Source organism: Camellia sinensis, chromosome 2, assembly GCF_055761805.1.
Source record: "Camellia sinensis isolate YWXY chromosome 2, ASM5576180v1, whole genome shotgun sequence".
NCBI classification, from domain to species: Eukaryota; Viridiplantae; Streptophyta; class Magnoliopsida; order Ericales; family Theaceae; genus Camellia; species Camellia sinensis.
In genome coordinates this window covers 26888165-26903044 of record NC_138962.1, presented here as the reverse complement: position 1 = coordinate 26903044, position 14880 = coordinate 26888165, and positions in this window count along the sequence as shown.

The window sequence follows — 14880 nt, the reverse complement described above, 5'->3', positions numbered from 1 at the left end:
CTGGGTGAACTCAGGAGGTCTTGGCCGAGGTCCCACACCTCTTGGTTGAGGTGTGGTTACCTAGGCTTCGGTGTGCAGCTGCCTGCCGAGGTGTTACAAGGTGCCGGCAAGGGTGTACCATGGTCGGCCTAGGTGTGAAGTGGTTAGCCTAGGTATGCATGCAAGATAGACTAAGGTGCAAGTGATCATGCAAGGTTGGCCAAGGTGAGATACGATGCTTGGCCTAGGTGTGAGATCTAGGCAAAATGGTCTCGGTGACCACACCTAGGGAAATGAAGTCTGGAAATCTGGGTTTCCCGCTTGAAGAACATGAAGGACAAGAACATGAAGAACATGAATGCTAAAATCATAACTTCTTTATTCAAAATCTGAGATTTCATGAGATGAGTTCGAAAACATGGACCTGGGTACCCATACTTGAAGATCTTATAAAAACAAACACAAAAACATAGATCTTGATACAAACTTTCGGATCAAAACATGGTTTTATTTCAAGAACACAAGAACATCATTTTCTCTTTCTAAAACAAGCTTTAAATCAATGCATGGCTCATGAATCATGCTAGATCATGCAATGCAATTGAATCAACATAAAGAATAACAAGAGTAGATAAAAAATCTAACCTCAAAACACGGATCTAACGGTTCAAACTCTAAGGATCAAGCTTGGAAATCTACTTCTCTCTCAAGAACTCCTCTCTTCCTCTTCCTAGAGCTTCTCTCTCTTCCAAGGCAAAGATATGACAAATGATATGTTTTCTCTCTCTGCTGGCTGACTTAACCCTCTGTTGGGACACGTGGCACTACCGGATTGGACTTCCTCAAAAGGTGATAGAAAGACAAGACATGTGTAAGACAAAGTGTATACAACAAGTAAGATGACATGGGCACTCCGGCATGTAATGATCTCGGATTAGGACATAGGCTTCGGCAAGTAAGGTCTCAATGATCTTGGCTAGGAAGGATAACACTTGGCCTAGCTGTGCCATACCTCGGCCTAGATGTGCCACACCTCGGTCTAGGTCATTCCAGTCCCGGAACAAGATCACTAGGTGAAAGGATCAAGGATCTAGGACGCCTAGATGATAACATCTGGGCCTAGATGATACACATCTCGGCCTAGGTGATATACACCTCGACCTAGATGATGACATCTTGGCCAATATGCCAGGGCGAAGGTGGAGGTCAACCAAAGTGGTTCCAAGATGGTCCTAGGCTTAACATGACCTAGGCTTGGCATGACCTAGGCTTGGCATGATCTAGGCTTGACATGACCTAGGCTTGACATGACCTAGGCTTGGCAGCAAGGAAGGAATAAAGCATGCATACAACACTTAGGCAAATCACATAAGCACAAAATAAGACCGGGACCTTTACTTAGGCAAAACAAGTCAAAGTCTACAAATGCAAGCTTAACAAGACAAAATCATGCGAATGCACATGAACATGACTAAGATATGAATGTGGGTTATTACAGACTCCATGCTGCTGATCACCTACATGTGCATACATATTATAGAGTGAGCGAAGCTCAATGAATAATAGTAGAGTAAAGAGAATTGAATGAATAATCTTGAATTAATAGAAAGCATATTAGGTGAACACCCTACTTTTCCAAATTCCATCCTTCATAACAGTAACCATAATCCTTCATAACATTATCCATAGTCACATTTACGGAACGGCTTCGGGCCCAACATATCAAAACGGTCTCGGGCCTAACATATCAAAACGGCCTTAGATCTAACATATCAAAACGGCCTCGGATCCAATATATCAAAACGTCCTTGGGCCCATCATTGCAAAACAGCCTAGGGCCCAACATATCAAAACGGCCTCGAGTCCATCATTACAAAACGGCCTCCGGCCCAACATATCAAAACGGCCTTCAGCCCAACATATTAAAACGGAATGACCTTAAGTCCTTATTGCACATGTCATATAACGTTCACAAAACTCGTTCATTTTGATCAAAACACAATGTCAAAATAAGTTATCGTACTTGGATCAAAATAATCACTTAACATGTCTTTACAATACTACTACTCACAGTGTGTATGGTCTTGCGGAGTTGCTTCCGGCACACGACCTACACAAAACATGTCACATACACATTCGATAAATCATTCATTTCAATTTGTACACCTTTCTTTAATTTCTCTCTAGTGTTTAATGCTAATCTTCTCTAGTGAATCACGTACAAAGCATGTGCCAAAAATGTACTTTAAATGACCCTAAATGTTCATGACTTAAATTTATGTTTCCTACAACAATTTCATATGTTTTTCATTAAAAATATCATGTTTACTTATTTGAGGTTTAAGGAAAATAGCAAAAAGTGAAAGGGGGTAAGAAATGGCATGAAACAGTTAAAAGAAAATAAACAGCCTTCACTAATTTTAGTATATCTATTTGTGTACTTAGAATTTGGATGTGAGACCACCACTACTAGAAACTAGACTTCCAAAGCTTGAATATAGGCTCAAGAATCGCATAAAAAGGAGTCTGGATGAAGGAGATATGCCTTTTTGAAGTTACCAGGTATAATCTAAAACAGTGCTGGCTGCATGTGCGCCCACTTTGACCGCTCGTGCGGCAATTGGGCTGCTCGAGCCGTGGTTTAAGAAGAATGCAAACCTCTATTTTTCTTCATATTTCGCTCGTGTGGAGCCCGTGGTTGCTCGTGCAGTCTGGGCAAAATTAAATAGTTCGAAAATGGTTCAAAGTGTGAGTTTTCAAACCCAATTCCAAGTCAATATCTCAAGTAATCTTCCTTTAAAACATGAAATACTAACCTTATATACAAGTGTAATCACAACTCAAACACATCAATTTTGCTTAGAGTTCAAAATCAAAGTCTCATCTTTTCATAGATTCATGAATTTCATATACAAGCTCCATATACATACAAACATGGTGAATCTTTCAATAAATCTTGGATGTATGAACCATCTAGAGCCTATTTCATGGAATAATCACAAGAATGAACTTAAAACAAACAAAAATGAAGAGATTATGGCTCAATTTCTTGCATTTAGTTCTAACTATTACATATCTCAAACCCTAACTCATAATTCTCAATTTCTTCTTGATTTCAAGCAAAATGTGAGATACATACAAAGATTCCAAGTAGATTATCATACCTTAGTTCAAATCTAGGGTTTGCCTCTTGAATCTCTTCCAAATCCCGAGCATTTTCTCTTCTTCTCTCTCTAACTCACTCTTTAGAGCTCTTAACCAAAAAAGATGAACACAAGAGCTAGAGATATATAAATTAGGCTAATTAAAACGTTATGAATCGTCATTTTACAAAATTTCACCGTAGGCTCTAAAAATCATATTAATCACAAATATGAAGTCGGTTTTGGTTTATCGCGCCTCTAAGGCTTTAAATTTTCAGTTCAGGGTTCCAATCGCAACAGATTTTCCTACATTCAACAGATATAAATCCAAAATTACATAATTCACATACTTAAACTTGCAAATTCACATCAAACACATAAACATATGTATAATTAAGCATAATACGGGTTGGGTTATCACAGTCAGACATGGGGACATACCGGGGACATGTACGAGACACGCTAAATGGTGTGTCCCCTTAATTTTATTATTTTTTTATAGGGGACACGGAAGAGACACGACAGGGATACAACAGGGACACGCATGCCAAATGGCGTGTCCATTTGTTTATTTATTTATTTTTTTGTTTGTGCAGGAGACATGGCGAGGACATGCATGTTCAAATCTAGATAATCTATTAATTTGTTTAAATGTAGTGGTTTATATATATATATATATTGAATTGATGTTAATTTTTGTTAATTTTGATTATTTGGTAACATAATATTAATCTATATAGCAAATATATATATATAATAAAAATGAGAAGCTACAAGCTGAGTCTAGTGTAATCATTCCATATCCATTATAATATCTATATGATATGATTGTAACAGAATTAGTTAGAAGTTAGTTAGAGTTAGTGTAGTTAGAGTTAACTCATCATAGTTAGTCTTAAGTAAAAGAGGTTAGGTTGTTGTATATAATGCACGTCTGATCTATGAATTGAAATAAGAAAATGAGTTTCTAAATCTTCTTTATGGTATCAGAGCCACTGATAATGCTCTCACGAGCTTGAAGATCTAGCAATGGCGACCTTGCCTTCTTCTCCCCAGCTTCCCTCTAATCTCTCACTTCTTATCTCAAACCTAAATTCTTTTGTTACTGTTAAACTTGATTCTTCAAATTTTATTGTTTGGAAGAATCAATTTCAAAACATTCTTCGAGCTACTGGTTTGCTTTGCTATGTTGATGGCTCTATTGATCCTCATTTGCAATACATCAGAGAGTTACCAAATTCTGAGTATGCTCAATGGATTCTTATTGATTCACATATCCTAAGTTGTCTTACAGCCACATTATCATCACCAGTCTTCACCACAGTCTTTCATTGCAAGACCACTCATGAAGTACGGAGCACACTTGAGAAACGATTTACTTCTCTCTCAAGATCTCATATTCATCAGCTCAAGAACAAACTTCATAGTGTTGTGAAAACATCCTGTTCAATGGAAGAATATCTGTCACGCCCCAAAATTTGGACAATTAAATATTAAATTAGGACTAAACCTCAATCAATATTCCATCATCCAAATCCTAGGAGTGAAACAAAAATCTAAACATTCTAATCAACTGTCACGCCCCAAAATTTGAACAATTAAATATTAAATTAGGACTAAACCCCAATCAATATTCCATCATCCAAATCCTAGGGGTGAAATAAAAATCTAAACATTCTAGTCTCAATAAGGTAATTAACAAAACACCAATCATACCATGCACCATAATTTCATAAACTATCTAATATATCCAACGTTACAGTAACAATAAATACTTCAAAACAACTTAAATAATGTAAGGTTACAACCCAAGCCAAATTTTCCAAAATACTAAGGTCATTAAAAAAAATAATAATTACATAAATTAGTATCAACCCTAAGCTCAAGAAAAATAAAAGAAGTCCAAACGACAGGTCCTACGATCACGGTTATTTCTCGTCACCACCAAAGCCTCTACTAATCCTGCAAAGGAAGCTCAGCTGCGCTCCAACAGAACGCACCCGAGTTGCCAAGAGACAAAACGGGTCAGTATACAAGTATACTGGTATGAGTACAAGAATTGACACCCACGTGTCCACCAGACACAAACAAAAATACATTAAATTCTTATTACAGGACAAGACAAGTAGTTCCAACCGCACCGAGACGAATGTGTAGTTTCTCGAGACACGGTGGCATTTAGTTTCTTGTCCGTACACAACGAAATATAAATGTATTATAAAATAAACAAAATAGAAATAGAATTATGGTGGGTCAGCCCTGCATAAAAAGTTAGTAAGACCCACCATCCTGCAAAACAAATAAAGTTAGTATAATTTAATCATAAGTAACTTGTTGAAACAAATATAAAATTACACCATTTCATACTTAAATAATTCGAATTGATCAAAATTCAAAGAACGAAAGTTGTATAGAATCAAATTTCCTATAAGACAGCGCGAAGGAATTTAACAGAAACTGAACAGGTTAAGAGAAAAACTTGATATAAAAATCTAGATAGAATTCAATCGAAAAATCTGAAGCTGAAAACGAACCAAAACTGCCCTAAGATGATTTTTTTCGAAAAATTTCAAAACACGAAAAGTGTGCAGAACGATGTTTTACTTCAGTTTACGCGAAACCAATAAAAATGAGCTCGTTTCATGGGTTAAAACAGCCTATAAAATCTGCATTACCAAAATGAATCAAACCGACAATAACCAAGGTCATCCGATTATAAGTTCTAATCAATCTTTTTAATAAAAAGGTACAACACAAGAGTTGTCCAAAATCACGTATACATGCTTCTGCTCAAATTTCATAATTTATCAAGATCGTTTACTATTTTTTTATCATGTACATAACAGTACCATACACACTATTCTAATAAATTCATAATTAAATTCTTTGTTCCTTAACTCCACCACTTCGGCTCTCCCCTTCCGGCCTACACATATATCCCATGTGCCTCCCGTATACCTAACACCGCTCCGAAGCCAAACTTGCACGGGGATATCGTCCCGAGTTTGACTCACACTCCCCGGATGGTTAGCATATACGTACGCGCGCAAATCAAAGCACTCGTCTACTCATGAGAACGAGGCAACAATATAAATAACATCTCATCAACATCATGAGACAAATATAACCATGCCGGGCATAAGGCATTAAACAACTCTCATAATCCTCACTTTTTTTATACACTCTTTCTCCCCATCACTCAAATAAAACAACAATCCATGGAGTCATGGTGGAGTATAAGGAATTTATCTATATGTTCTTAATTAATATCAATTTCATATGACCATGAGTGTAATTACAACCATAAAATAAATCCATATAAAATCCTAAACATGACATCCACAACTAATCAAAATAATTAAAATCAATCCATCATCTACAGGCAAATATAAAATCAATCCAACATCAAATATAAATAAATAAATAAAAACAATGAATCAATCCATCCTCTAACCAATATCTATGGATTCTAAGTTTATTTTACTTTTATATAATCATGAGTATGATTACAATCATAAAATCAATCCATATAAAAATTCTAAATCTTGCATATACAATTAATCAAAATAATTAAAATCAATCAATCATTTAAAAACCCTAAACCTTATAGAAACAACTAATCAAAATAATTAAAATCAATCAATCATCTATAAACCCTAAACCTTGCATACATAACTAAACAAAATAATTAAAATTAATCAATCATCTAAAAAAAACCTAAACTTTACCTATGAAAAATCTAGAATTCCCCTAGATGTTGATTTGTGATTATGTATCAATTTTAAGCAGAGTATAACAATCCCAATCAAACAATCAAACAATCAAGACAAAGAAACACAGCGATTTAACGTGGAAAAAACCACAATTGGACACCTCCAACTGTGATCAAAAAACCACGGGCAACAGCCACAAGACAATCCACTAAGAAGAATAAAAGGAATTACACAGGTATACTCTCAATTACCTAGCGAATCCACAACGCTTAATTGAACCAACCTTTATGTGCCTCTTCCAACCCCATCTTCACCACGGAATTGTCTTTCTGATGAGCCACTCTGGATTCCACCACAGCTTCAGGCTCGAATTCTTCAGAATCCACAACTGAAGAATAACTCTCTCTTTTGTGTATAACAAACAAACCTTTGATGTACTCTCTTTAGATCATGAGTTGAATACTCAATAAAAACATCAAAGAAAAACTCCCAAAGTATCCCCAGATATAAACCCTAGAAACCAAAAAGAAGATCTGGAGCAGTTTTTCTAAAATCTGACCCAACACGCGAATTTATAGAATCTGTCCCGCGATCTCCGCTCGAGCTCAACACAGCCCGCTCGAGCGGACTGACCAAAAACTGTGTGCGAATAAACTGAGATGCGCTCGAGCGTAGGAGAATCCGCTCGAGCGTAAAATCACACCTTCCAGTATTTTTACAGGCGACTGCAGAGATGCTGAGAGCTTCCAATCCCCGCTCGAGCGTCACTTTCCCCGCTCGAGCGGGAAGGCCAAAAATGGAAAAACTGGAAAAAAATAACATGATCGGACAGCTCGATCCCCGTCATAATCAGCGAAGTGGCAATCTTGAAAGCTTTATCATCACAAACTTCTCTGAAATGGCACAATTCGGGTTGGATTCGCATCTAAACACTCATAGCCTCACTGACATAAAAGTGCGAAAATAAATACAACTGAAAGGAGTTTTGTCAAACGGGATTGCCAAGAAATAAAACCTAACAACCTACACAACTAATCAAAATAATTAAAATCAATCTATCATCTTTATGTAAATATAAAATCAAACTAATATTAAATAAATAAATAAAAACAAAGAATTAAATATAAATCAAGGGAAGTGGATTTTGTACTCACAATTATTTTTGAAGATCAAAGAATCACCCAAAGAATTAATAAAGTCACCCAAAATAAAACCCTAAACCTTGCATACCCAACAAATGCAAATAATTAAAATCAATCAATCATCCAAAAACTCTAAACCTTACATACACGTCTAATCAAAATAATTAAAAATTAGTCAATCATTTAAAAATTCTAAACCTTACATATCCAACTAATTAAAATAATTACAATCAATTAATTATCTAAAATCTTAGACCTTACATATACATCTAATCAACATAATTAAAATTAATCAATCATCTAAAAATCCTAAACCTTACATACTCAATTAATTAAAATTATTACAATCAATTAATCATCTAAAACTTTAAACCTTACATATACATCTAATCAACATAATTAAAATTAATCAGTCACCTAAAAAAAAAATCCCAAACCTTACATACCCAACTATTTAAAATTATTACAATCTATTAATCATCTATGTAAGGTACGTCTAATCAACATAATTAAAATTAATCAATCGATTAAAACAATCCCAAACCTTTCATACCCAACTAATTAAAATTATTACAATCTATTAATCATTTAAAAATCCTAAATCTTACATATACGTCTAATCAACATAATTAAAATTAATCAATCGTCTAAAAAAAATCCCAAACCTTTCATACCCAACTAATTAAAATTATTACAATCTATTAATCATCTAAAAATCTTAAATCTTACATATACGTCTAATCAACATAATTAAAATTAATCAATCGTCTAAAAAAAATCCAAAACCTTTCATACCCAACTAATTAAAATTATTACAATCAACTAATCATCTAAAAAAGCTTAAACCTTACATATACGTCTAATAAACATACTTAAAATTAATCAATTATCTAAAAATCCTAAACTTTACATATATATCTAATCAAAGTATTAAAATTAATCAATCATCTAAAAACCCTAAAGTTTACCCACACAACTAATCAAAGTAATTAAAATCAATCACTTATCTAAGAACCCTAAACTTTACATATACTACTAGTCAAAATACTTAAAATCAATCTATCATCTATAAATCCTAAATCTTATATTCACAACTAATCAAAATAATTAAAATTAATCTATCATCTTTATATAAAACAAAATCAAACTAACATCAAACAAATAAAAATAAATAATTAAATAAAACAGCGAATTAAACATAAATCAAAGAAAGTGGGTTTTGTACTCACAATATTATTTTAAAGGTCAATAAAATATTTAGAAGATTAATGGAGTCACCAGAACAAAACCCTAATCTTTTCTTCCTTTTTCCCGGTGTTCCTCTTTATCTCGGCTTTCTTGTTTTTTTTTCTTTTCTTGATCTTGGTTTTCTTTTCTTGATCTCTCTCTCTCTCTCTCTCTCTCTCTCTCTCTCTCTCTCTCTCTCTCTCTCTCTCTCTCTCTCTCACGCCACACACACAGCACTCTCTTTTTCTTTCTTTTTGCTTCTAACCTAATTGACTACATATTATATATATATATATATATAACCTAAATCTCATCCATAACAACCTAATAAACTATTATATAATATTATACAACAATTTATAATATATATAAATATAAATATATGATATTATATATATATGTATGTATGTAAATAACAAATATAAATACACCTTTCCTTTTTTTTTTATATATAAAACAAATATAAATATTTAGATTAATTATATATAATTAAATAACACATTAAATTAATTAATTACCACATTAAATTCATTAATTATCATATTAAATTTTTATGTGACCACACAATTAATAAAGTCAAAAATAAAATAAGATATAATAATCATAATAATAAATAAATGACTTAAGAAAATTAGGGTCGCTACAATATCTTTCTTAGATTAAAACTCTATCTGATTAGTTAGCTATGACTGCTTCACCAGTGGATGAAGAAGACCTTGTTCTTCTCATATTGAATGGTCTCCTTGCCGAATATAATGCATTTAAAACTACAATTTGAGCCAGACCTGAATCTATATCCATGGAGAATCTATCATCACTACTCTGTTAAGAGGAAATTCATGTAGAATCAGTGTCTAAAAATTCGTCAGATCTACATGTTGCTTATTCTATTGCACATCAAGGTAATCGTTAAAAACATGCTTCTTCATCTTTTGGATTTCACAATTCTTCCTCTGGTCAGCCACATTTTAGTAGAGGAGGCAGATCTGGTGGTAGATACTTTGAAAGAGGGAGACGAGGCCGATCTAGTTATCATAATTCTGGTTATAACAATTCTAGTTATAACAACAACAACTCTGTGATTTGTCAAATTTGTGGCAAAACCAATCATATTGCTCTAAACTGCTGGTATCGAATGGATACTTCCTATCAATCTTCCAACACTAAGACCTTTTCAAATTCATCTAACTTTTAGAATAAGGCCTACAGTGCTTCTGCCTCTTCTCCATCTGAAAATTGGTTCTTAGATTCAACAGCTACTAGTCATGTTACTCTTGATCAGCAGAATTTATAGTCTTATCAGGCATATCAAGGATCAAATCAAGTCATGGTTGGAGATGGCAATGCTTTGCCTATTCAACATAAAGGAAATGATATTTTTCCAACTCCTTCTCATAATTTCTCTCTTACAAAACTTCTCCATGTTCCCAAAATCTCAACAAATCTTATTTCAGTTCATCAATTTGTGTCAGATAATCACTGCTCTATTACTTTTGATTCTACTGGTTTTGTGATTCAGGACAAGAGTGATAAAGCTATTCTCTATAGAGGTTCTACTTCTCATGGCCTCTATCATCTTCTAGCTGTCCTTCCTAGACCTATCTCTCATCAAGTTTGCCTCAACACCACTACTGCTCCTTCTACTTGGCATGCTAGCTTAGGACATCCTTCCTTGCATAAGATGCAACTGATTTGTAATAAACTGAAATTGCCTAAAAATGTTTCTAGTTCTTCATTTCCTTGTAAGCATTGTTGTATGGCTAAAAGCCATCGATTGCCTTTTAGTTTGTCAACTACTTCTGTTACTAAACCATTGGCCCTTATCCATAGTGATGTATGGGGACCATTTCACTCGTCTTTTTCTATTGAATACTATGTTTTGTTTGTTGATGATTTCAGCAAGTTTACATGGCTCTATCCTTTACATGTTAAAAGTGAGGTGTTTGCCAAATTCATGGAATTCAAAGCCTTTGTTGAAACTCAATTTACAATTTAATTGAAAATTCTTCGCACTAATAATGGTACCGAATATCTAGGTCTTAAGTTTCAGGATTTTCTGCGCACTCATAGTATTGATAATTAGTCATCTTGCCCTTATACGCCACCACAAAATGGTGTTGCTGAAAGAAAACACAGACACATCATAGACACTACTATTGCCTTACTTCAGCAATCTTGTGTGCCTTTTGCTTATTGGTTTGACACTGTAGCAAGTTTTGTTTACCTTATCAATCGCACGACCAGTTCTAAGCTTCAAAATTAGTCTCCTTTTGAACTTTTGTTTCATCAATTACCTGACTATCACTTTCTTAAACCATTTGGTTGTTTGTGCTTTCCTTGGCTCAAACTCTATGTTCATCACAAGCTTTAGCCCGTTCTATTGCTTGTGTGTTTCTTGGCTATATTCCTTCTGTTAAAGGTTATAGGTGTCTTGACTCACACACTGGTCGAATTTATGTATCTAGGCATGTTGTTTTTCATGAGCAAACTTTCCCTTTGGCTTCCTCATTTATGCATTTTCCCCCTCCTTCATTGTCTCACTATCAGTTTTTCTTTTGGCCATCTTGTTCTCATTCCACACTAGCTGTTATTCCTACTTAGGGGTGTGTAACGGATATATCGATCCGCCAAAACCGACCGAACCGAACCGATCCGCCACATTTTGGACGGATGCGTGATGATGGGCGGACGGTTGCGGATTGATTTGCTCCAATCCGCCAATTTGGCGGATGGATGGCGAATTTGAGATTCCTTTGGCCGCAACCAAACTGCCAAACCGCGAACACCCCTAGTAATTTATAAGACTTTGTGTTTTCAATTTGTTTAAATATTTTGTTTGTGTTTTCAATTGAAAAAGAGTTTAAATATTCCATTGAAAAAAAGTTTTCAACTTGAATATATTTTTTGAATTGAAAAAAATAAATGTATTATTTATCTATATTTTTTAGTTGTTAAATCTAACTCTAAAAATAATAAATAGAAAATATGATATATGCTGGTTGGTTTTTGTTTTCAAAACCATATATAGATGTAACAATACAAAGACATACAATCTCTACTATTGCTCTGTTCATGGTTTTGGCAATTTGAATCGTTTTTATATTTTAAGGACCACAGATTGTAATACTTTATGTGGATGAATCATGCTGTGATTGTAATATGTGGATGAGACATGCAGTGATTGTGATATTCTAAAGTTTCAAACTTTCTTTCTTTGGATGAGGCATACAGTGATTGTAATACTTTTTAAAGTTATTGACTGTAATACTTTTTTTTTTTTTTTTTTTTGAGGAAGTGCATAAGTTGAATTATGTTGAAAATTTATAAAATTTTAAACCGCTAAACCGATTCGCATCCATCCGCCAAACTGCCAATCCGTTCAATCCGCATCCGCCGAATTGGTGGACAGATGCGGATTGATTTTCTCCAATCTGCCAATCTGGCGGACAGATGGCGGATTGGAGGTTCCATGGCCGCAACCGACCCGCGCCCATCCCTACTCCTACTTCACCATCCTCTTTACCAGCTGTTACTCCTATTCCTCCATCCTCTCCAGCACTTGTTCTTTCTGCTTCTTCTTCATCTTCTTCTTTTTCACCTGCTATTCCCATTGATTATTTGGTTGTTGATCTTCACCAATATTCTCTTCATTCTTTTTCTATTCCTCCTCCTTCTATTGTTCCATCTCTTAATCTTCATCCTATGGTTACTCAATCTAAGGCAGCTTATCTCAATTTGTTTGCCATTACTTTTACTGATTCTGAGCCTTGTTCATATAAAGAGGTTTCTCTGTCTACTGATTCTGAGCCCTGTTCATATAAAGAGGCTGCTCTGTCTTCTGTTTGGACTAAGGCTATGAATGAAGAGTTTGCAGCTTTTCAACAATAGTCCACCTGAACTTTGGTTCCTTTGTCTCCTACCAAACAGGCTATTGGATGTAAGTGGGTTTTTCGTTTCAAACGCAATTCTAATGGCACAATTGCTCGTCATAAAGCTCGTCTTGTGGCCAAATGGTATCTCCAACAAGAAGGTTTGGACTATCATGAGACATTTAGTCTAGTTGTTAAACAGCCAACTATTCGAATTTTGCTTTGTTTGGCCCTTGATTTCGATTGGCTTATTAAACAACTTGACATCTTAAATGCATTCTTGTATGGTATCTTGGACGAAGAAGTTTATATGACCCAACCTCAAGGTTTTGTTGACAGATCTAAGCCTCAGTTTGTATGCAAATTGGCTAAAGCATTGTATGGTCTTAAACAAGCACCTCGTGCTTGGTATTCTACCTTTTCCAACTATCTTCTTACCAATGGGTTTGTTGTTAGTTCATCAGATTCTTCTCTGTTTATCCAACACAGAGCTACTACCATGACTGTGTTGCTAGTGTATGTTGATGATATCCTAGTCACTGGGAATGATTCTGCCCATATTGCTTCTCTCATTACTCATATGCACACAGCATTTTCTATGAAAGAATTGGGTCTTATCAACTATTTCTTGGGTGTCTCTGTTACTCTCTCTACCTCTGGCTATTTTCTTTCTCAAACTAAGTATGCTTTGGGAATTCTTGCTAAGGCTGGCATGTCTGATTGCAAGTCCTCTCATTCTCCCATGTCCGTCAAGCCTTATTCTTTGTCTTTTTCCATTGTGGCATTTTCTAATCCTTCTCTCTATCGCAGTATTGTTGGTGCCCTCTAATATTTGACCATTACTTACCCTGATATCTCCTTTGCTGTTAGTCATGCCTGCCAAACTATGCATTCTCCCTCTAAGGCTGATTTTGCTTTTGTCAAACACTTGTTACGCTATTTGAAAGGCACCATTCATCAAGGTCTGTCTTTTACTCCCAGTCGTCTTGATAAGCCTTCTTTGATTCTGATTGGGCTAGGAGTATTAGTGATTGTCGGTCTACCACTGACTACTGTGTGTTTGTAGGTCCTAATCTAATTTCTTGGTCTGCCAAGAAGCACCTATAGTCTTCCGCTTTTCCACCGAAGCTGAATATCGAGCTCTCGCCCATGCTGCAGTTGAGTTGAGTTGGCTTCAAATGGTTCTCACTAATTTACACATAGCTCATCCTTGTCCTATCCTATGGTGTGATAACTTGTCTGCAATTTCCTTGAGCTCCAATCCTGTGTTTCATTCTCGGTCTAAACACATTGCTGTTGATTATCATTATATCCAAGAAAGAGTTGCCTCCAAATAAATCTTTATCGAGCATGTTGCCTCCTCTGATCAGCTCGCTGATCTTTTTACAAAGGCTTTACTAGTTTCTCGGTTCCACTTTCTTTATGACAAGCTCATGTTGCTTTCTTCCTCTATGAGCTTGCAGGGGGTGATAGCTCAAACCCATCAGCAGCAGCTCAAACAGACCAAGGCTCAGTAGCAACAGCAGCTCAAACAGACTAAGGCTATAGCTACTAATGTGGTTCCATTCAGAGATGTCTTAGCTCAGACTCCATCATCCACATCCATGTGTGAGAAGCTACAAGCTGAGTCCAGTGCAATCATTCCATATCCATTATAATATCTGTATGATATGATTATAACATAATTAGTTAGAAGTTAGTGTAATTAGAGTTAGTGTTAACTCATCATAGTTAGTCTTAAGTAAAACAGGTTAGGTTGTTGTATATAATGCACGTTTGATCTATGAATTGAAATAAGAAAATGAGT